Below are 24,523 nucleotides of genomic sequence, written 5' to 3' on the forward strand. Positions count from 1 at the left end.
ATATATGTGAAAGAGCACTGGATAATTCCTGGAAATGGAGCAGGACTTTGATAAAAACGTGTTTTCCTTTTTCACCTTCCCTTTTCTCAGATATGCCAATCCCCTCATCTATGAAATGGGAAGCTATCTCCCCGGGTGGTTGGAGAATCAGAAGACACATGTAGCTGGGCACGGTTGGCCCACACTTGTAATCCCAACACTTTGGGAGTCTGAGATGGGAGGATCGCTTGAGCCCAGGAGTTTGAGATCAGCCGGAGCAACATAGGAAGACCCCATCGCTACAAAAAAATAAATAAATAAAATAAAATAAAAAATTAGCTTAGGGCCGGGTGCAGTGGCTCACGCCTGTAATCCTAACACTTTGTGAGGCCGAGGTGGGCGGATCATGTGAGGTCAGGAATTTGATACTAGCCTGGCCAACATGATGGAACCCCATCTCTATGAAAAATACAAAAATTAGCTGGGCATGGTGGTGTGCACCTATAATCCCAGCTACTCGGGAGGCTGAGGCAAGAGAACCATTTGAACCCAAGAGGTGGAGGTTGCAGTGAGCTGAGATCATGCTACTGTACTCCAGCCTGGGCCACAGAGCAAGACTCTAAGAAAAAACAAAAGTTAGCTGGACATGGTGACTCGCACCTGTCTTCCCAGCTACCTGAGAGGCTGAGGTGGGGAGATCTCTTGAACCTAGGAGGTCTGCAATGAGCTGTGATTGCACCACTGCACTCCAGCCTGGGTGACAGAGTGAGACCCTATCTCAAAAAAGAAAAAAAAGGAGCCACGTATATGAAAGGTCTTACAAAAAGGGAGTAAGCAAATGTCTGCTCTCAAACAGCTGAACAGCTGCTCTCACATTCCTGGATGGGAGTCTCCATTGTGCTCTCAAGCCATTGAGTGATGGTGCTGGACAAAGCAGCCGCTGGCCTGTTCAGATCACATACGAACTGAACAACCACTTGGCGATCCTCAGTGTCCCGTGTATAAGGCCAACAATTGCCCCTGCAATTGCCCAGCAGAAGGCCCAGAGAATGATTTGGTGGAAGAAGGGGCGGCTGGTGAGTTAGGATGCTGGGTCACTCCCCCAACAGAGCTGAACCTGAAACTCTCCTGCCCATGAGCCCCAGTGTCCTGCTGCCTACTTTCCTGATTCCTCCTCTCTCTGGTGGGTACCTCCTTCCACCCACTTGTCCAAGCCAGAATCTGGAGTCAAACTCGATGCCTTCCTCCTCCGTCATCCTCCAGTCCTCCCATCCATTCATCCTACCTGTCTCTCAGACCCATCCACCTTTTTGTAGGTACAAAGCTCAGCCCACAGGGAGTCTGGTTTGGTCAGACATGGAGGACATGTGCATGCTGGTCAGGAGCCTGTCACCAGATTATATAGGCCGGATGCGGTGGCTCACGTCTGTCATCTCAGCACTCTGGGAGGCCAAGATCACCTGAGGTCGGGAGTTTGAGACCAGCCTGGCAAACATGGTGAAACCCCATCTCTACTAAAAATACAAAAGTTAGGGTGGGGCGCGGTGGTTCACGCCTGTAATCCCAGCACTTTGGGAGGCCAAGTGGGTGGATCACCTGAGGTTAGGAGTTTGAGACCAGCCTGGCCAACATGGTGAAACCCCATCTCTACTAAAAATACAAAGTTAGGGCTGGGGATGGTGGCTCACACCTGTAATTCCAACACTTTGGGAGGCCAAGGTGGGTGGATCAAGAGGTCAAGAGATCGAGATTATCCTGGCCAACATGGTGAAACCCTATCTCTACTAAAAATACAAAAATTAGCTGGGCATGGTGGTGTGTGCCTGTAGTCCCAGCTACTCAGGAGGCTGAGGCAGGAGAATCACTTGAACTCGGGAGGCAGAGGTTGCAGTGAGCCGAGATCATGCCACTGCATTCCAGCCTGGGCAACAAGAGTGAAACTTCATCTTAAAAAAAAAAAAAAACAGGCCGGGCGCGGTGGCTCAAGCCTGTAATCCCAGCACTTTGGGAGGCCAAGATGGGCGGATCACGAGGTCAGGAGATCGAGTCCATCCTGGCTAACACGGTGAAACCCCGTCTCTACTAAAAAATACAAAAAACTAGCCGGGCGATGTGGCGGGCGCCTGTAGTCCCAGCTACGTGGGAGGCTGAGGCAGGAGAATGGCGTAAACCCCGGAGGCGGAGCTTGCAGTGAGCTGAGATCTGGCCACTGCACTCCAGCCTGGGCGACAAAGCGAGACTCCGTCTCAAAAAAAAAAAAAAACAGCTGGGCATGGTGGCGGGGCGCCTGCAGTCCCAGCTACTTGGAAGGCTGAGGCAGGAGAATCCCTTGAACCTGGGAGGCAGAGGTTGCAGTGAGCCGAGATCGCACCACTGCACTCCAGCCTGGGCAACACAGGGAAACCCCATCTCAAAAAAAAAAAAAAAAAGAAAAGGAAGGAGTACATAATGTATGCCAGAGACACTGTGCAAATCTGTGAGGCCTTGCTGAAGCAGATAGGAAATACTGGGAGGGAATGCTGAATAGAAGCCAATTTACAGGCCTGTTCAGTTACCCAGAAAACTTGAGAAAAACACAGAATACAATGGTCACTCCATTGAGTGTTTCCTGTGTCCTGGGCTATGTGTCATACACCTTTTCATTGCATAATCTATTTTTTTTGTTGTTGTAGTTGAGACAGAATCTTGCTCTGTTGCCCAGACTTGGAATGCAGTGGCAGAATCTCGGCTCACTGCAACCTCTGCCTCCCATTCAAGCAATTCTCCTGCCTCAGTCTCCCCGGTAGCTGGGACTATAGGTACATGCCACCATATCCAGCTAATTTTTGTAATTTTAGTAGAGACAGGGTTTCACCATATTGGTCAAGCTGATCTCGAACTTCTGACCTCAAATGATCCACCCGTCTCGGCCTCCCAGAGTGCTGGGATTACAGGCGTGAGCCACTGCACCTGGCTCACTGCATAAAGTTATCAACATACCAGCTGAGGGGTGGAAGGCTCCAGTAAGTAGGATCCACGCCCATACGCTAACAAACAGCTGGGCTAGGAATCAGGTTCATGGGAATCAGCCCAGTCACCACCAGTTTTGCTGCCCCCTTCGCCTCCTGGTGGTGCTGTGTCCATGAGATGCCACTCACTGCTCCATCCTGGGTTCCTGCCTGGGGACCCCTTCGTTCCTTTCAACTGACTGCCTTACATGTATGTTGAAGCTGCAGGGGTACAGATGCGGTGTAACATGTAGACATGGTCTCATATACAGGTTCTCTGGTAGGGAATGGGCAGTGACTCAGTGACTTTGATACAGGACCAATGGCCTTTCATCCCTGCCAGGCTTCTATCTGGAAAGCACTGTGTGTGCCCTCTCTTGTGGTCTGCAGCTGTGGCTTCAGCCTCCAAGTGCTTCAGGCAGCTCCTGGCCTTCAGACTGTGCCACACACTTGCCCTAAACCTAACCTGAAATGCCCGGGATGTAGCATTTGCGTGTAGCGAAAGCTGGTGCCAAGTACTCAGTTCTACCAGCCTTCAGATTTGACCTCCATCTGCTTCTCTGGCTGGAGCAAGATTCCTCTTTTTCTTCAGTGAATCAGCATATAGTCCTTCCGACAAGAAAATCTATTTTCCCATGGGGATGAGGGGAGATGGGGAATTGACATGCAATCTCTGGAAAAGCCTTTTCTCTCTGAGCCCCAGAATTTTCATGTGAACTCATCTGGGAGAAACACTGGGGACCACCAGATTATAGACTTTTTCCCTTCTCAACCAACAGGATGGATGAGTGCTGAGGGGGGAATTCCAGTCCCTTTCAGTCCCACAGTTGCCACTGGAACGCAGTTTCTTTCCTCCTGTCTGTGCCCTTTTCTTTTCTTTTTTTTTTTTTTTCTTTTTTTTTTTTTTTTTGAGACAGGGTCTCACTGTGTCATCCAGGCTGGAGCACAGTGGCACAACCTTGGCTGACTGCAACCTCCACCTCCTGGGTTCAAGCGATTCTTGTGCCTCAGCCTCCTGAGTACCTGAGATTATAGGCATGTGCCGCCATGCCTGGCTGATTTTTGTATTTTTTTTGTAGAGACAGAGTTTTGCCATGTTAGCCAGGCTGTTCTTGAACTCCTGGCCTCCAATGATCCTCCTACCTCAGCCTCTCAAAGTGCTGGGATTACAGGCGTGAGCCACTGTGCCCAGCCTCTAGTGAGTACTTCTAAAAAAATCTACAATGCTCAGGATAGACCTTACAGCAAAGAATTATCCAGCCTCCAATGTCAGTCGTGTCAGCTTCAGACACCACGAACTAGACTGTGGTCAGGTAAAAGGTTTAGAAGGGGACTCCCTCCCTCCTGTGACTTTGGAAGAAGAGGCATCTGCCACTTGCCCTTTCCTGTGATCTGAATCCAATAGCAACCCCATCATCAATTTATAGCAAGTACTCTTGCTGGGTTCCAAGGCCAGAGTGGCTAAGAGGCATACAGCAGGTTACCACAGCACCAGGATTAGAATGCTGGCCATATGGAATGCTCGCTTGCTGGGACATGGCTTCTGTGTTTCTCTTCCACTTTCCTTGTTCACATAGCTTGCCTCTCCCATCGAATGTAAGCTCTTTGAAGGCAGAGAACACATCTTGCTCATCCTTGTATCCTCCACGGCAAGTGCCCATCACACATTTGGCACTTATTTAGAATTTATTGAATTCATTCATTCAGCCAACATTTATGCAAAGTTGAACCAATGTGGGCCTTGCCCTCCTGGTGGAGGGAAGCAGACATGCAAAGCAGCCACCATAGCACTCTAGAAGAGGTCTGAGATTGGCTCTCTGTAATGCAGTACAGAAACTGGCCGGGTGCTAGCCGAGCGCGGTGGCTCACATCTATAATCCCAGCACTTTGGGAGCCCGAGGTGGGCGGATCATGAGGTCAGGAGATCGAGACCATCCTGGCTAACACAGTGAAACCCCGTCTCTACTAAAAATACAAAAAAATTTAGCTGGGAATGGTGGCGGGCGCCTGTAGTCCCAGCTGCTTGGGAGGCTGAGGCAGGAGAATGGCATGAACCTGGGAGGCGGAGCTTGCAGTGAGCCAAGATCATGCCACTGCACTCCAGCATGGGCAACAGAGCAAGACTCCATCTCAAAAAAAAAAAAGAAGAAAGAAATCGGCCGTTGTGGTGGCTCATGCCTATAATCCCAGCAATTTGGGAGGCTGAGGCAAGTGGATCACTTGAGGTCAGGAGTTCAAGACCAGCCTGGCCAACATGGTGAAACCCCATGTCTACTAAAAATACAGGAAAAAATTAGCCAGGCATAGTGGTGGGTGCCTATAATCCCAGCAACTCGGGAGGCGGAGGCAGGAGAATCACTTGAACTCGGGAGGTGGAGTTTGCATTGAGCCAAGATCGTACCTCCGCACTCCAGCCTGGGCAACAGGGCAAGACTCGGTCTCAAGAAAAAAAGAAATAGAGGAGAGGGCTTCATTCTGTGTAGGGGAGCTGGGGAAGACTGGAGAAAGGCATTTGGGCTGGGACTTGACAGCTACGTAAGAGTTCTCCTAGCAGGTGAGGAGTATGGATGGGAATGGGATGCTGGAGGGCTGGGGGGCTTTGGCAACAGAACAGTCAAGAGAAGACGACTAAAAACTGAAAGAACTGCAGAGAGAGTTCCCCGACCTGCCTCACCCAGCCTGCCCTTTCAACAACTAGAGGTGAGTGCTGGCAAGTCCCAGGGTGCACACTGGAGCCAACAAATAGCCCATTGTCTGGAAGCCCTGAGCCAGCCTATCCCCTGGGATCATGCCACATGGGGCCTTGATCACCTGTCAGCCTTTGCTCTTCCTGGCCCCAGATCTAGGTAAAACAATGGCCTCTGAACGCACCCAAGCTCCACAGTGGTGGCTGGTGTCTCTGATAGGACAAGTAGGGAAATGATCTCTTTCATGTTCCCTTTCATGTTTCCTTTCTCCTCAGGGAACCAGAAACCCTGTGCCCAGGTTCAACCTGCTGTTTCTTCACCAGGTGACCCTGCATAGCCTTTTGAAACGACCCTGACCCTCATCCGTCTAGTGACAAGATGGGAATCATCAAGACTTCATTACGTAACTCGAGAAGTCAGTGTGAGAACCTGGGAAATAAGGGTTGTTGGGCTGGGCGCAATGACTCATGCCTGTAATTCCAGCACTTTGGGAGGCCAAAGCAGGCAGATCACTTGAGGCCAGGAATTCGAGACTAGCCTGGCCATCGTGGCAAAACCCCGTCTCTACTAAAAAAGCAAAACTTAGCCAGGTGTGGTGGCGCATGCCTGTAATCTCGGCTACTCGGGAGGCTGAGGCCGAGAATCACTTGAACTTGGGAGGCGGAGGCTGCAGTAAGCTGAGATCGCACCACTGCACTCCAGCCTGGGTGACGGAGGGAGACTCTGTCTCAACAAAGAAAAGGGTGGGGGAGTTGTGACAGCCTTTTGAGAACTCAGTCTGAGGAAGAGTCACTGTTACTCTTGTCTGACAGTAGTGGCCCCTGCCTGTGATCCTGAGCAAGTCCACTCACCTCACTCGACCTCAAGTTTGAGGGTGCAGTGATGACGGCATTTCTCCAGCTTCCTTTGAGGGATCATGGTGGGGACGCGACGCAGTCAGCTTTGCAAAGGTGTCCAAGTGGCGCAGGGTGCTCCCTCATTTTAAGGCAGTGCTGTAAATGCTCCCATAATGGAGGCCAAACATTCTGGTTTTCTATTTTATTTTATTTTCAGACAGGGTCTTGCTCTGTCAGCCAGGCTGGAGTGCAGTGGCGTGATCACAGCTTACTACAACCTCTGCCTCCCAGGTTCAGTTGATCCTCCCACCACAGCCTCCCGAGTCGCTGGGACTATAGGCACATACCACCACACCCTACTAATTTTTTGTGGAGACAGGATCTCACTATGTTGCCCAAGCTGTCTCGAACTCTTGGGCTCAAGCGATCCACACACCTTGGGCCTCCCAAAGTGCTGGAATTACAGGTATGAGCCACCATGCTTGGCCTAAACATTTTGTTTTGAACGTGCCCAGAAGGTGTGCAAGGAACATTATATACCACCAGCTAGTCTGAAGCTTGGGAAAAGAGAGAAAGCAAGCAGAAAAAAAGTGTGCCCACCAACCTGCTAGGGCCTGAGGACAGCCCTGATGGAGGTGAATGGGTAATGGGGACCCCACTTCTCAGAGGAGAAACTGAGTCTCAGGGAAGTTCAGGACTTGCCTGGGGATACTGAGCGAGCACACAGAGCAGAGGAGGGATTGAACCTGTCTGCATTCTCTCGACCCCTCCATCCCCCCTAGCCAGGCTGGGCTTTTCCTCACAATGAGATGGAGCATGGGAGACAGAAACCCAGTGAGAGAGGCCTCTGTGGAGGGGCAGCCGTGCAGGGAAGGAGGCAGGGAAGGGCCTGGGGCCAAGCTCCCTGCACAGCCATGAGAGCCATGTCCCTGGTCCCGACTCCCCAGGGTCTCCTGCTCCTGGTCACGGCACTGTTGGTGGTTGGCCCTGGGAGAACAGGAACACTCCCTGGGTAGTCTGACACACAGGATGTGTCTCGCCTCAAAGCAGAAGTGAAACCGGCACAGTTCTCCTTGTGAGACACCCCCTCACCACCTTTGTGTCTCTTCTGCAGGAACCAGGAGAGTGGCTGCCACCACTTGAAGCCAGATTGGAGGACAACAGAGAAACTGGCCAGCTCTGGAGTCTGACCTATGCAGGGAGCTGGGTGTCCACCCCCCACTGCACACATCTTGGGATTGCTTTGTGCATGCCCCCTTGGGCTGCCTGTCACAGTGATCACAAGATACTGTTCCTATCAGGTTTTATGATGTAGACTCTAAGGGAGCTGCCCCTTTATACAAGTCCCTGTGTCCCAGTGGAATCGCAGCCAGCCCATCGCCATGGGAGGGAGATTTGTTTGTGGTTTACTCACTCATTTGTTGTTCACAGGTTCAGTCACCATGCTGCCCACACATATGTATTAACAGTCACCCACGTGCCAGGCATCGTGTAGATGCAGGAGGAAGGATATTAAACAAAAAATTACACAAATAACGATTTTTAGGGTTGTGAAGTAATAAGTATAGTTGTGAAAAGTGCTCAAAAGACAAAGGAGAGGCCACTGTGAAAGGTGTAAGGGGGGCCAGGCGCAGTGCCTCACGCCTGTAATCCCAGCACTTTAGGAGGCCGAGGAGGGCGGATCACGAAGTCAAGAGATCAAGACCATCCTGGCCAACATGGTGAAACCCCGTCTCTACTAAAAATAGAAAAATTAACTGGGTGTGGTGGCATGTGCCTGTAATCCCAGCTACTCAGGAGGCTGAGGCCGGAGAATCGCTTGAACTCAGGAGGTAGAGGTTGCAGTGAGCCGAGATTGTGCCACCACACTCCAACCTGGTGAGACAGAGAGCGAGATTCTGTCTCAAAAAAAAAAAAAAAAAAAAAGCCAGTGTGGTGGCGGGTGCCTATACTATAATCCCAGCTACTGGAGAGGCTGAGGCAGAGAATTGCTTGATCCCGGGAGGCGGAGGCTGCAGTGAGCTGAGATCACACCACTGCACTCCAGCCTGGGCGACAGAGCGAGACTCTGTCTAAAAAAAAGAAAAAGAAAGGTGCGAGGGGGAGCCTGACCTATTCTGGGACCCAGGGAAGGCTTCTGAATGTTTCCATGGAGACCTGATGGATGGCCAAGGGAGAGGAAGGGGCAGGTGCAGCAGGAGAAGGAAGCAGAAGCAATTGCACAGGACCATGTGTGCTGCGGAAGGGTGTCCTCTATTTGTCTTGAAAAGAATGAACGCCTGGAAGGCTGGGTGACCTTGGGCAAGCCTTCCTCTTCTGTTGGCCTCAGTTTCCTCATCTTTTCAGTAGGGACATGTTTGCCCTCCTTGCAAGGTTGTTGAAGAGCCCTTCAGTTAAGCACCTAGCACAGCACCTGCCACCTTGGAGGTGCCCAATAAATGGAGCCATTAGCCTAATGATTGTGGCAGAGGCAGGACAGAAATCCAGGCTGCCTGCCCAGCTCGCCTTCCAGCACCTGCCCCTGCAGTCCCTACCTTCTTCCAGGGCTGCTTCTAGGAGACACTGAGCCAGGAGCTGTCACTGGGGCCTAACACACTGGCCTGAGTTCCAGCTCACTCTCTGTATAGTGTTCCCCTGCTGTCATATCACTGCCCTTTGCCAGCCAGGTTAACGCAACCTGGGAAAAGGCTGGGGTGAGTCTACAGCTACGGTCAGCCTTAGAAGTTGTTGTCCTCCCTCCCTCCTCCCACCTTCCACAGTGCCCCAGGTTCTAGCTAGATGACCTAGTCAGTATTTGCAGATCCGTAATTCCTGTGGTTAGCTGGGTAGCTATGTGCCCTACAAGTGAGACGCAGGGTAGCACAGAGCTGGCAGCCCCAGGCTTGATCAGCAGCAGGACTACATTATTCTGAGAGTGAAGTCAGCTTGGATTCCCTCTCTCCTGATTCAGGGAAGGAGTCTTCCTAAAGCAGGAAGGAGCTGATCATTGATTGCATGCATGCCTGGAGCCATGCAGGATGGTTTGCTTGCTACCTGGCTTAGTTTTTTTTTTTTTTTTTTTTTAATGAGACAGAGTCTCACTCTGTTTCTGAGGCTGGAGTGCAGTGGTGTGATGTCGGTTCACTGCAACATCCACCTGCCAGGTTCAAGTGATCCTCCCGCCTCATTCTCCCAAGTAGCTGGGACTACAGGCACATGCCACCATGTCCAGCTAATTTTTGTATTATTAGTAGAGATGGAGTTTCACCATGTTGGCCAGGCTGCTCTTGAGTTCCTGACCTCAGGTGATCTGCCTGCCTTGACCTCCCAAAGTGCTGGGATTACAGGTGTGAGCTACCGTGTCCAGCCATACCTGGCTTAGTTCTAACAACAGACCCTCGCTGTAGCTCTTATTATCTGCATTTTACAGATAAGTACCTGAGGCTTGGGGGTCACCAAGCTGGCAAGTAACAAAAAGGCTGGATGCTATTCCAGGTCACCATGACCTTACCCAACCCCAACTCTGAGTGGCGGACCTTTGGGCTATGTTTTGTTGTATTTGGGATTTCATTCAGTCTCATTGTAGGAGTCCTGGAAACGAGATGGGGGAGCCTGAGCTTTGATCTCTTCCTGTAGCAGGTGGCTTCAGGAACTGCTGCTGCTGTTTCTCAGGAGTGTCCCAGAATGATCAAGCTAGAGCCACCTCAGTGATGAATATGGCTATCCCCTTGTCCACATAGGGGAAACTGAGGCCCAGAGAAGGGAAGCAACTTGCCTGAGGTTACAAGGTTGGTCGGGGGAGCTGGGGCTCTCCTGGGGCCCTCCTCCTTTGGCTTTCTGTCTCATCCTCCCTTGCTGGCCTTTGTGTAGCCTCCACACATTGGAAGATCCCAGTCTGTGGCTCTTGGACCTCTTTTCTTCATTGCATTCCCCCAGTGACCCAATCCTGAGATCCTAATTACCATCCACATGCCCACAAGTCTGAAGATCTCTAGCCCACCCCACCTCTGAATTCCAACCTATCAGTCCAGTTGCCTTCTTGGCCTCTCATTAGAGATCTAAGAGGAAGATGTGTCTAAAACACAACTCTTGATTTAGCTCTGCACCCAACCCCCAGCTCCCACCCAAACCTGTTCCACCCACAGTCTTCCTAGATTTAGTAACTGTACCATCATCTACCCAGTTATTCAGGCAGAAAGCCTTGGAATTATCCTATATTTCCCCTTCTCTCATCCCCCACATCTAACCCATTAGCAAAAATATATTGTAATCTGACCCCTCTCCCCATCTCCACTTTTGTCTGATGCGACACAACGTTAACTGTCCTCTTGCACCCTCCTTTGTCTTCAGGAATGTATTCTCTCTTTTTTTTTTTTTTTTGAGACGGAGTCTCACTCTGTCACCCAGGCTGGAGTGCAGTGGTGCTATCTCGGCTCACTGCAAGCTCTGCCTCCTGGGTTCATGCCATTCTCCTGCCTCAGCCTCCCGAGTAGCTGGGACTACAGGTGCTCGCCACCACGCCCGGCTAATTGTGTTTTTTTTTTTTAGTAGAAACGGGGTTTCACTGTGTTAGCTAGGATGGTCTCGATCTCCTGACCTCGTGATCTGCCCACCTCGGCCTCCCAAAGTGCTGGGATTACAGGCGTGAGTCACTGCGCCCTGCCCAGGAATGTATTCTTATAGCAACCAGCATGCCCTCTTTAAAATACAGAACAGGCTGGGTGTGGTGGCTCACGCCTGTAATCCCAGCACTTTGGGAGGCTAAGGCAGGCAGATCACCTGAGGTCGGGAGTTCAAGACCAGCCTGGCCAACATGGCGAAACCCCATCTTTTTTTTTTTTTTTTTTTTGAGACAGAGTCTTGCTCTGTCACCCAGGCTGGAATACAGTGGCACAATCTCGGCTCACTGCACGCTCCGCCTCCCGGGTTCACACCATTCTCCTGCCTCAGCCTCCAGAGTAGCTGGGACCACAGGCGCCCGCTACCATGCCCGGCTAATTTTTTGTATTTTTAGTAGAGACGGGGTTTCACCGTGTTAGCCAAGATGGTCTTGATCTCCTGACCTCGTGATCCACCCACCTCGGCCTCCCAAAGTGCTGGGATTACAGGCATGAGCCACCACGCCCGACCAACGAAACCCCATCTTTACCTAAAATACAAAAATTAGCCAGGTATGGTGTCACGTGCCTGTAGTCCCAGCTACTCAGGAAGCTGAAGCAGGAGAATCACTGGAACCCAGGAAGTGTAGGTTGCAGTGAGCCGAGATCACACCACTGTACTCCAGCCTGAGGGACAGAGTGAGACTGTCTCAAACAAACAGACAAACATAGAACAGGTGGTATCATTCCCCTGCTTGAAGATCCTTCAGCAACTTTCCATCAATTCAGGATGAAACCTCAACTCCTTGCCAGGGCCCATAAGGCCCTGTGAGGCCTGCCTAAGCTTCTGGAAGTTTCCATTCTCCAATCTCATCTCCTCCTGCTCACTCAGAATGATGCAGCTTTTCCTGTTTTTTGTTCCGTGAACACCCCAAGGTTGCTCCTGCTTCAGGGCCTTTACACGTCTCTTCCCTCTTCTTGGATTCCCTCTTCCCAAGATTGTGACTTGGTTGGTTCCTCATTGTGGGTGTCACTCATTGCTTTCTCAGAAAGGCCTTCCCTGACCACCCTGTCTAGAAAGCACCACCTCTGTGTGCTCTTGTCTCTTCCCCGTAGCCCTTAACATCATCTAAAATTTTCTGCATTATCTGCCTGCTTCTGCATTGTCTTTTCTGCTCACTGGAATGTAAGTGCTGGGATTGGTTTTGGTCCCTGCTATAGCCTCAGTGTGCCTAGCACGTAGCAGGCACTCCATGCATGCATGCTTATTGACAGAACAAACCACATGGATTAAGGGCCTAAGTTACAAACCAAGTTTCTTTCAAGTTGTTGTCCCTCAAACGCTTTCTTTTTTTTTTTAGACAGAGTCTTGCTCTGTTGCCTAGTCTGCAGTGCAGTGGTATGATCTCTGCTCACTGCTATCTCTGTCTCCCCAGCTCAAGCATTTCTCCTGCCTCAGCCTCCTGAGTAGCTATGATTACAGGCGCCTGCCACCACGCCCAGCTAATTTTTTTTTTTTTTTTCAGACAGAGTCTTTCCTGTCATACAGGCTGGAGAGCAGTGGTGCAATCTCAGCTCACTGCAACCGCCACCTCCCGGGTTCAAGCAATTCTCCTGCCTTAGCCTCCCTAGTAGCTGGGATTACAGGTGTGTACCACCACGCCTGGATAATTTTTTGTATCTTTAGTAGAGACGGGGTTTCTCCATGTTGGCCAGGCTGGTTTCAAACTCCTGACCTCGTGATCTGCCCACCTTGGTCTCCCACAGTGCTGGGAATACAGGCCTGAACCACTGTGCCCGGCCTAATTTTTGTATTTTTAGTAGAGATGGGGTTTCGCCATGTTGGCCAGTCTGGTCTCAAACTCCTGACCTCAAATGATCCACCTGCCTCAGCCTCCCAAAGTGCTGGGATTACAGGGGTGAGCCACCACACCCGACCCCAAACCCTCTTTTATAGCACTTCCCTGTCCTGTGACTTATTTAAGAGAGTAATTTTTTTAGGTGCCCAGAGGTCATTCACTTATCTGCCAGCCCTACCATCTACTGTGTGACCTTGGGTGAGTTTGTCTGTCTGTGCCTCAGTTCTGTCAGCTGTAAAATGGGAATAACAATGTCCACTTCATCGTATATAGCGTTTAGTAACATGACTTCTCTCTTATTTTGGAGACAGTCTCACTCTGTCGCCCAGGCTGGAGTGCAATGGCGCGATCTCAGCTCACTGCAACCTCCACCTCCAGCGTTCAAGCATTTCTCCTGCCTCAGCCTCCCAAGTAGCTGGGACCACAGGTGCCTGCCACCACGCCCAGCTAATTTTTTGTATTTTTTGTAGAGACTGGGTTTCACTGTGTTAACCAGGATGGTCTGGATCTCCTGACCTTGTGATCCACCCGCCTCAGCCTCCCAAAGTGCTGGGATTAGAGGTGCCCAGCCTAGTAACATGAGCTCTCTTACTATTATTACTACTATAATTACTTTTAGAGAGAAGGTCTCCCTCTGTCACCAAGGCTGAGGAGCAGTGGCATGATCGTAGCTCACTGCAGCCTGAAACACCTGAGCTCAAGCAGTGCTCCTGCCTCAGCCTCCCAAAGTGCAGTGATTATAGGTGTGAGCCACCTGTGCCCAGCCACTTATTATTTTTATTATTTTATTATTTTTTATTTTTTTGAGACGGAGTCTCGCTCTGTCGCCCAGGTTGGAGTGCAGTGGCCGGATCTCAGCTCACTGCAAGCTCTGCCTCCTGGGTTCGCGCCATTCTCCTGCCTCAGCCTCCCGAGTAGCTGGGACTACAGGCCCCCGCCACCTAGCCCGGTTAGTTTTTTGTATTTTTAGTAGAGACGGGGTTTCACCGTGTTAGCCAGGATGGTCTCGATCTCCTGACCTCGTGATCCGCCCGTCTCGGCCTCCCAAGTGCTGGGATTACAGGGGTGAGCCACCACACCCGACCCCAAACCCTCTTTTATAGCACTTCCCTGTCCTGTGACTTATTTAAGAGAGTAATTTTTTTAGGTGCCCAGAGGTCATTCACTTATCTGCCAGCCCTACCATCTACTGTGTGACCTTGGTGAGTTTGTCTGTCTGTGCCTCAGTTCTGTCAGCTGTAAAATGGGAATAACAATGTCCACTTCATCGTATATAGCGTTTAGTAACATGACTTCTCTCTTATTTTGGAGACAGTCTCACTCTGTCGCCCAGGCTGGAGTGCAATGGCGCGATCTCAGCTCACTGCAACCTCCACCTCCAGCGTTCAAGCATTTCTCCTGCCTCAGCCTCCCAAGTAGCTGGGACCACAGGTGCCTGCCACCACGCCCAGCTAATTTTTTGTATTTTTTGTAGAGACTGGGTTTCACTGTGTTAACCAGGATGGTCTGGATCTCCTGACCTTGTGATCCACCCGCCTCAGCCTCCCAAAGTGCTGGGATTAGAGGTGCCCAGCCTAGTAACATGAGCTCTCTTACTATTATTACTACTATAATTACTTTTAGAGAGAAGGTCTCCCTCTGTCACCAAGGCTGAGGAGCAGTGGCATGATCGTAGCTCACTGCAGCCTGAAACACCTGAGCTCAAGCAGTGCTCCTGCCTCAGCCTCCCAAAGTGCAGTGATTATAGGTGTGAGCCACCTGTGCCCAGCCACTTATTATTTTATTATTTTATTATTTTTTATTTTTTTGAGACGGAGTCTCGCTCTGTCGCCCAGGTTGGAGTGCAGTGGCCGGATCTCAGCTCACTGCAAGCTCTGCCTCCTGGGTTCGCGCCATTCTCCTGCCTCAGCCTCCCGAGTAGCTGGGACTACAGGCCCCCGCCACCTAGCCCGGTTAGTTTTTTGTATTTTTAGTAGAGACGGGGTTTCACCGTGTTAGCCAGGATGGTCTCGATCTCCTGACCTCGTGATCCGCCCGTCTCGGCCTCCCAAAGTGCTGGGATTACAGGCTTGAGCCACCGTGCCCGGCCCACTTATTATTTTTTAATCATTATAGTTTTGTTTTGTTTTTGAGACGGAGTCTCGCTCTGTTGCCCAGGCTGGAGTGCAGTGGTACGATCTTGGCTCACTGCTAGCTCTGTCTCCCGGGCTCAAGCAATTCTCCTACCTCAGCCTCATGAGTAGCTGGGATTACAGGCATGCACCACCATGCCTGGATAATTTTTTTTATTTTAGTAGAGACAGGGTTTTGCCATATTGCCCAGGCTGGTCTCAAACTCCTGACCTTAAGTGATCCGCCTACCTCAGCCTCCCAAAGTGCTGGGATCACAGGCGTGAGCCACCACGCCCAGCCAATCATTCTTTTTATTACCACCACTATCATTATCAGTTTGACTTCTGGAAGAGGCAGCTGTTGTTTCCTCTCTGCCTTCAAGTAATAACACTTATGCCACTTTTCACATTCAATGCCCTTCAGTGGCTTCCTGTTTCACTCAAGAAAAGGAGAAAACCCCACCTACCTATCCAGCAACATGTGAGCCTCCACCTGCCTCTCCAGCCTCATCTTGCATGCTCTTTCCTGTTGCTCACCGTCCTGCAGTCATACCAGCATCACTGCAGTTCTTCATGTGATTTATGTTCATTCCACACCAAGCACTCTGCCTGGAATCTGCTTTCCCTCCTCCTTCACCTGGTGAATGCATACTCTTCCTTCGTTCAATCTCAGCTTGGCCATTACTATGTCAGCCTTCCATGACCACCGACTAGGGGAACCCTCCTTATATCACACTCTCAGAGTAACACATGCCTCTTCTGTAGCCTTCATCACAGCCATCAGTTTACACTTATTCCTTCAACTTGAATTAATGTCAGCCTTTTCTAATCAATGCTAAGCTCCATGGGAACAAAGACCAAATCATTCTTTGCTCACCTTAGTACTCTTAACATTAGAACAGTGCCTTGCACATAGAAGATATTCAGTAAATATTAAATAAATGAAAGAACGAGTAATGAGAAAGCGTTTGGGTTAGAGGGTCATCCTTCAGACCAAGCCGAAAACTTCCCCAAGAGAAAATCTGCTGCCTTGGAAGAAAACCAGCTTTTCTCACTGGCCTCCTGCCATGGGACATAAACAGCCTTCTTGACTTCCAGTGAGTTGTGCTGGCTGGAGATGTGACCTTGGGTGGTCACAGGGTACCCGTGGAGTAGGAAAAACCTTTGCCCCTCTAAGCTGAGATAGAAACTGGATATGAAACCACAGTGCAATGGAGAAGTCTGTCTCACTTCCTGAGCTCAGCCATTTCTCAGTGCCAGGCACTTTCAGCTCTTCCTTCCCTCTTCAAACAGGGTCACTTACTGTGTTCTGATGGTGGAATCCTCTACTTTGGTTTTTCTGGGCAGCAGTGTTTTCTTTAATGGGTTGGAGCAAAGGTTCTCAAAGGCCTACAGACCTGGGCCAATCCCCCACAGAGTCAGCACCAGGACATGGTGAAATGAGAGGAACAGGGACAAAGTCAGGAATTTTCATAAAGATAAATTAATTCTGAAGTTGTCTGCCCTACTTTTTTCTGTGTCAGGATGCCCTTTCTTTTATGAAACAAGGGTGCTAGGAGTTGGCCATTTTTTTCAATGTCCTTATTTATCAAAATCACCTATTTAATTTTCTTTTGAAACTTACTGGTCTGTGGACAGTGGCTGAGCCAGGATGAGAACTTGGGTTTTGTAGTTCCAGGTTCGTAGTCTCTCCCCTCTCCTGCCCCTCCCTGGAGAGGATCAGATGCAGGGGATACAGGAGGGCTGGCTATAAATTATTGACAGGCTGCCATGTGGAAGAGGGGAAGCACTTGTTCTGTAACCAGGGAGCAGAGTCAGGGTCACTGGGTAGCAGTTTCAGCGGGGCATATTTCAACTGGGTAAGAATAAACTCTTAGGTAGAAATTCAGCAATAGAATGGGCTACCTCACCCAGTGGTGGTCAGGCATGGGTGTAGCAGCCATATTTGGGCTGTTGGAGGGACTATCCCAGACTGGGGATACTGGTTAAGGATTTTGGCCTTGGATTCAAATTGACCTGGGTTTCAGCACTAGTTTTACCACCTTTTATCTGTGTGACCTAGGGCAAATCAGTTTCCTGCTATTTAAAATCGGGGTAAATCACGCCTCCCTCAGAGTCCTGTGAGGATTGAAAGAAGAGGTGCCAGCCGGGCATAGCGGCTCACGCTTGTAATCCCAGTGCTTTGGGAGGCCAAGATGGGAGGATTGCTTGAGCTTAGGAGTTTGAGACCAGCCTTGGCAACATAGTGAGACCTCGTCTCTACTAAAATAATAATAATGATAATAATAATAATAAACTGGGCATAGTGGCACATGCCTGTAGTCTCAGCTACTCGGAAGGCTGAGGTGGAGAATTGCTTGAGGCTGGGAAGTCAGCTGCAGTGAGCCAAGATCACGCCACTGCACCCCAGCTTGGGCGACAGAGTGAGACCCTGTTTCAAAAATAAAGAAAAGAAAGAAGGGGTGCCCAGGCCACAAAAGGGTGTTTTGTGAGATGTGGGCACATTCCTGGCACATATGTCTCCAGGGAGTTTACTAATTCCTGGGGAATAAGGAATGCCACTCTCTGGTGGAGAGGAAGAAACTCACAGAGCCTGGGTGACAGAGCAAGACTCCGTCTCAAAAAAATGTATAAATAGAAAAAGAAAAAGAAAAGCAGTTTATGAGCAAAGACCAGCAAGAGCACCCCAGACTCACATGCTGGAGCAGTTCTAAGGATAGGAGATCAGCCAAGGACTGACTGACCAGGGAGGAATCCTTGGAGAAGGCCACACCGAAGCTGAACTTTGAGACACCATCAGGCTTCTGGTTTCTTCTACTGGATTAGTAGAAAAAAAGGAGTGAGAGCTGCTCAGGAGAGCCTACAGTGGTCTCTGGCACAGAATAGTAAAACAATTTTTTTTTTTTAGACAGAGTCTCACTTTGTCACCTGGGCTGGAGTGCAGTGGCATAATCTCAGCTCACCACAACCTCGATCTCCCAGGTTCAAGAAATCCTCCTGCTTCAGCCCCCCCAGGTAGCTGGGACTACAGGTATGTACCACCATGCCCAGCTAATTTTTGTATTTTTTTGTATAGATGAGGTTTTGCCATATTGACAGGGTTGCTCTCAAACTCCTGAGCTCAGGCGATCCGCCGTGGCCTCCCACAGTGCTGGGATTACAGGCATGAGCCACTGTGCCTGGCCAAATAGTAAATGTTAATTGGAAGTAGCTGTTATTATTATTTAAGTTTCAAGGGTGTTTCAAGGGCATGGAAATACCTCTTTCTTTGGGTTCCCACAGCACTGTGGGCATATTCCTGGCACATCAGATATGCTTGGTGTATGTTCAATGAACAGGTGGAAGACTAGTTGGCCACAGACTAGAGGGAGATATGATTAGATCTAAGTAAGCTAGGAAAAATGGGAGCATCCATCTCTCTATACACCCATCCATCCATCCATATATCCATCTATCTCCATCCACCCACAGATTCATCCATCTACCTATACATCCAACTCCTTTTCATCCAAACATCCATCCATCCATCCATCCATATATACATCCATCTATCCATTCATGCATCTATACATATACCTATTCATCAAATTCTTGTCCATCCATCCATCCACGTATTTATCCAACTCTTGTTCATCCAAACATCCATCCATCCATCTACCCATCCATCCATTCATCCATGCATCCATCCATCCATATATATACACATACATACACTCATTCACCCATCTATACATCCATCCATCCATATACCTATTTATCTAATTCCTGTACATCCATGCATCCATCCATCCATTCATCCACCTATTTAACTCCTGTTCATCCAAACATTCATTCATTCATCCATATACCCATCCATCCATACACCTACTGATCCAACTCATGTTTGTCTAAACATCCATCCATCCACCCACCCACCTATTCATCCAACTCCTGTCCATCTATCCACCCATCCATCCATCCATCCATCCATCCATGTTTCAAGCAAAGAACAAGATAAAATCACTGCATTCATGAAGTGTGAGGCAGAGCTTACAGATATAAATCAAATAATGGTAAATAAGGGTAAAATTGTAACTATGATAACTGCTACAGACAAAAAGGGCACATGGTGCTGGGAGAGTCCATCACAGAGCAATCTGACCTAGTCATGAAGGTCAGCAAAGGCTCCCCAAGTGACCATAGAACTGAGGGCTACAGGGTGAGCAGGATTAAACAGAAGAATTGGGGAGGAAAAAATGTTCAGGAAGAAAGGGAAGGGCATGCACAGGGCAAGATAAAGTCAGGAAGTAGGCCTGACCATGCAGCGCTCTTGGGCATGCTGAAGATTTTGATTTTTATTCTTAGAGGTTCTAAGCAAGGAGCAGGTGACAGGATCAGATTTGTATTTTTTTTTTTTTTTTTTTTTTTTTTGAGACGGAGTCTTGCTCTGCCACCCAGGCTGGAGTGCAGTGGCCGGCTCTCAGCTCACTGCAAGCTCCGCCTCCCGGGTTCACGCCATTCTCCTGTCTCAGCCTCCCGAGTAGCTGGGACTACAGGCGCCCGCCTCGTCGCCCGGCTAGTTTTTTGTATTTTTTAGTAGAGACGGGGTTTCACCGTATTAGCCAGGATGGTCTCGATCTCCTGACCTCATGATCCACCCATCTCGGCCTCCCAAAGTGCTGGGATTACAGGCTTGAGCCACCGCGCCCGGCCCAGATTTGTATTTTTAAAAGATTATTTTGGCTGTGGTTATAGAAGATGGAAGCGGGGGATGGGATGAGCAAGTGTGAAAGCCGGAGGCCTGTGGGAAGCCAATGTAGATGTCCAGGAAATTCATGATGGAACCTTGGACTGGGGAGGTGATGGGGGAGGGGAGGAGTAGATGGACTTGGGGGCCATATAGGAGACAAAATGGACGTGATTGGGCCATGGGTTTTATGGGAAGGATAAGGGTGAGGGAGTTATCCAGGATGACACCCAGGTTTCTGGATAGAACTGTTGCCAGGCAACAGAAAGAAAGCCAGAAGGGAGTGGGGAAGGGGTGGGACACACTTTCCCTTGCAGTTGTTTTTATGCCCATGTTTGCAAAATAAAGGGTGTTGGAGGTGTGGGCGTGCACAGCTCCCTGACTGCCCACCCAAGGATAAGAAGACTGGTTTGAGAAGATTGCATGTTGCAGGGTAAAGGGATCTAGGTCTTCTACTCTGGGCTCTGCATGCAGGTAGCTGTGTGACTACACTCCTGTGGCCCGGGGCTCTGAAACAGACATCCCTCCTTGTCTGGCAATTTCATGGCAAGAAGCAGCCTGAGTCTTATTTGTCCACTCATACTATTTACAGGACTCCTCCTTGGGAAGTTATTTCTTGTAGATCCACTTTATCCAGAGCCTGAGGGTGAAAAAGCATCAAGTCTAGAATGTGAGATCTGAAAGGAATCACAGAGCCCATTTTCCCAATCTTCTAATTTTACACTGGGGCAGCCTGTGTCTGACCCATGTCTCTATGCTACTCCACTACCTTGCCTGCAGGAAGAGAGGTTAAGGAGTTTGTCCAAAGCCACAAAGCTATTGGGATTAAGGAGGTGACCCCACATTCCTTTTCTTACGTTGGGGGTGGGGATTTTTCTGCAGTCTGCAGTTATTTCCTAGGACAGATGGGGCTAGGTAGAGCTGTGGGGATGAGCTAAGATCATAAACACAGGTGATGCTGAGCATCTGGGGGAATAATTCATCTGAAGCTGTGCCCTGCTGAGTTTGAGTCCTTTCTGACTTTTCAAAGGTTCTTCTTGTTATGCACCCCATCGTGACTCCTGAATATCCTCTTGGGGTTGCAAGATGCCCTTTACAAAAAAAAAAAAAAGGAATGCAGAAAACCCACCTCCTGAAAATGAGACATAGAGACAAAAAACATGGTTTGAACCTCACTGCTGAGGTTTCCATGGTGGCTCCACTCGGCTGCCCTTCCCATTGGCTAGGTGTCCTGCTCCAGCTTTAGCAACAGAGACTCAGATACTCATCTCCTTCCTGATTGGCCAGGCTGTGCTGCAGTGCCATGGTAACAGAGGCAGGGGGACCAGTCCCTGCAGAACAACTTGAGTCACCATCTACCTGGGGTGGGCTGAGATCCAGAGGACTGCTTGTGGGGGATGGAAAGAGGAACAGGTAGCCCCCACCTAAGCTCACAGTCAGGTGGGGACCTCCCCACCACCGGTTGCCCAGGGGTTTTGGGGGCTGGTGGGCTTCTCCTCCTCATCTTGTCTACCCTGTATCTTGTAGCTTCTTCCAGCCTTTTCTTGCTCCACAGGTCCTGTCTCCTTCAGAAGAAAAATCATACCAGTAGCAGTGCCAGGGGTTAACTCATTTGCCCAAAGTCATGTAAGTTACTAATAAAAGCCAGGGTTTGAACTTATATTTATATTGCCTGGTTTAAAGGCTTTAGAGGGGCTTTGCTAGAGAATCCAGGGGTCCTTTCAGTTTTCATATCTATCCTCTTTTTATTCACCAAACAGCAAATGAATTTCAAAACACTCTTTCATCTAAATTAGCTCATCAGCTCAACAACCCTATGAGTTCGGTAAGTCAGAGATGAATGACCCATTTTATAGATGAGGACACTAGAGCCCAGAGAAGGCAAATGATTTGTTCCATGTCACACAGCACATTAGTGCCAGAGCCGGGCCTTTAACCCAGCCCTTCTGAATCCTTGTCAGGGCTCTACTTCCAAACCACTGACCTATCTATACCAGTGGGGTTCCAGGAGGATTGGAGGCCCTCTGAGGGCTTCTCTGAGTGGTCATCTCATCTGTTAGAGAAGCCAGTTAGAATCAGGCAGTCCGTTGTGGACCAAGGGTTCATACCATAGCCCTAGTCTCGGCCAGGCAACCCCTAAATGTGGCCCTGGTCTCCAGGAACGGTCTGCATTTAACTGCAAACCTTGCTCTTCCCCTCAGCCCCCATGTGCCAACAGGTGAAGAAGTACTCATAAGCTTACCTACAATCGGTTTTACTGTTTCTGTGTGCGCGAAGCTGTGCTGGGCATGCATGCTCTCATTAAATTCTCATCACAACCTTAGGAATTCAGCCTTCACTGTCCAATCCTAATAGATGCAGAAACTGGTGCTTAGGAAGGTCAAGTCACATCCCCAAGGTCACACAGTCATAGAGACGTAATACGAACACAGGTCTACCTAACTTGAAAGTAGCCTGGCTTGAACCGTGGTGATGCTCTCTCTGCTCCCACAGAATGCAGAATGGTAGCTTAAAGAGGTACCCGGATCATACCTGTTATCCCAGCACTTTGGGAGGCCGAGGCAGGTGGATCACAAGGTCAGGAGTTGGAGACCAGCCTGAGCAACATGGTGAAACCCCGTCTCTACTAAAAATACAAAAATTAGCCAGGAGTGGTGTCACGTGCCTGTAATTCCAGCTGCTCTGGAGGCTGAGGCAGGAGAATCACTTGAACCTGGGAGGTGGAGACTGCAGTGAGCCAAGATTGTGCGACTGAACTCAAGCTTGGGTGACAGAGCAAGACTCCGTCTCAACAAAATAAAAAAAGAAAAAAAAAAAAGGAGAAAAAGAAGGCACCCGGGAACTGATTCTTTTTCTCTTGGGAATGCATTTTTTCTTCAACTGAAGCTGTGGCTGCTGGACCAATTCCTTGGCACTGGAAAAAGCAGACTCTGAGGACTCTGAGGGACTTGGAAATAGTTGGCCCCTGGGAAGTGACTCGGTGTCCCCAACACTCCCTCCCATTGCCCAGTTTCTCAGCTTGGTGATCTTGCAGAAGGGCGTGGCTGGGCTGCTGGCAATTTGCGGCTGACCTGGAGGAGAGAAGCCCTAGTAACTTCCTTGGCCTGAATCTAAGCCCCTGCTGAAAATGAACATTTTGGCAGTTTCCTTTTCTTTCTACTCAACTTGGGCTCCCTGAAGCTCTTGCCCCTGAAACAACCCAGCCACCCGGCCTGCCCTCCTGCCCTCCCAAGGGCACCAGTTTTGGAAGACATGACCAGGCAGGAGCTCTCACCTGCCACGCTGCTCCCCCAGGCACCACAGCAACAAGGGGCAGGCACACGATCTCTCCATCAACAACAATTACGGCAGCTTCTCTGTGCCAGACACCACACACACAGGCTCAAGGGAGATGGCAGGGAACAAACCATTCTGGCCCCTGCCCTCATGGAAATTGCAGCCTCGTGGCGGAAATGCACCGCAGGTCCTTGAGTGAATACATCATGGTTTCAGACAGTGATAAATGCCTTGGGCAGGATGAAACAGGATAATGGCATAAACAGCAATTGGTGGGGGTTTGAGCGGGGAAGGAAGGGACTGAAGGGGAAGGGAGCAGGCACCTGAATGAGGAGGCAGTTGTCTTGGTTATCTATAGCTGCCTAACAAACCCCCAAACTTAGTGGCTTACAACAACCATTTTCATGAGTCTGGTTGGCCTGAGTGGTTCCTCTGCCCATTTCTCCTGGTCATACTTGCAGCTGCATTCAGTTGGAGTCACAGCTGAGCTGGAAGGTCCAAGAAGCCCTCACTCACACATCTGGTGGTTGGCGCTGGCTTTTGGCCAGGGTATCTCAGATTCCTATCACATGGCCTCCCATCCTCCAGCTGGTAGACCAGCTGCCTTATGTGGTGGTCTAGGAGCAGCATTCCAAGAGGGGGAAGGCACAAGCTTGCAAGGTCTCTTGAGGCCTAGGCTCCTGAACTCATAAAGGGTCACTTCTGCCACATTCTGTTGTCAGAGCAAGTCACAAGCCCTGCCCAGATTCAAAGGGCAGGTAAAGGGATGCCACTTCTTGATGGGGGGGTAGCAGCAAAATATTTGTGGCCTTATTTATGGGACATGATCAGCCAGGTGTGGTGGCTCACGCCTGTAATCCCAGAACTTTGGGAGGCCAGGGCGGGCAGATCATTTGAGGCCAGGAGTTCAAGACCAGCCTGGCCAACATGGTGAAACTCTATCTTTGTATTTTATAAATTTATAAATATTATATTTTATATGAAAAGAGACATGATCTACATTGCAGATAGTAACAAAAATGATTTTGAAGTGTACCAAAGTTGTGATTAATAAGAAATCTTTTTTTTTTTTTTTTTGAGACAGGGTCTCACTCCCTTTCCCACGCTGGAGTGCAGTGGCACGATCATAGCTCACTGCACCCCCAAGCTCCCAGGCTCAAACAGTCCTCCTGCGTTGACCTCCTGAGTAGGCATGCACCACAACACCGAGTTGATTTAAAAAACTGTTTTTGTGTACAGATAGGGTCTTGCTCTGTTGCCCAGGCAGAACTGTAGCAACACAACCATAGTTCACTGCATCCTCACTCCTCAGCTCAAGCGATCCTCCCACCTGAGCCTCCTGAGTAGCTGGGACTACAGGAGTGTGCCACCCTGCCTGGCTACTTTTTTCTTATTTTTTTGTAGCAGTGGGGTCTCACTATGCTGCTCAGACTGGTTTTGAACTCTGCCTGGGGCTGTCCTCCTGCCTTGGCCTCCCAAAGTGCT

The 24,523-nt window shown here is 49.7% G+C and overlaps 2 long non-coding RNA genes across 4 annotated transcripts; both read left to right on the forward strand.

Annotated features, from left to right (window-relative positions):
- Positions 1-676: 676 nt before the first annotated feature.
- LOC117096713 lies at positions 677-1,477 on the forward strand. The gene is made up of 2 exons (XR_004442604.1): positions 677-1,055; positions 1,296-1,477. It is a non-coding gene; the product is annotated as an uncharacterized LOC117096713 (long non-coding RNA).
- A 3,830-nt stretch (positions 1,478-5,307) lies between these two features.
- LOC117096235 lies at positions 5,308-8,222 on the forward strand. 3 transcript variants are annotated; one of them, XR_004442412.1, is made up of 3 exons: positions 5,308-6,074; positions 7,005-7,124; positions 7,604-8,222. It is a non-coding gene; the product is annotated as an uncharacterized LOC117096235 (long non-coding RNA). The 3 variants fall into 3 exon arrangements; XR_004442411.1 differs by having other exon boundaries at positions 5,308-6,068; XR_004442413.1 differs by having other exon boundaries at positions 5,308-6,068; positions 7,008-7,124.
- The last annotated feature ends 16,301 nt before the right edge of the window (positions 8,223-24,523 follow it).

The sequence above is a fragment of the Trachypithecus francoisi genome, unplaced genomic scaffold (assembly GCF_009764315.1).
Source record: "Trachypithecus francoisi isolate TF-2019V2 unplaced genomic scaffold, Tfra_2.0 Lachesis_group14, whole genome shotgun sequence".
Taxonomy (NCBI): domain Eukaryota; kingdom Metazoa; phylum Chordata; class Mammalia; order Primates; family Cercopithecidae; genus Trachypithecus; species Trachypithecus francoisi.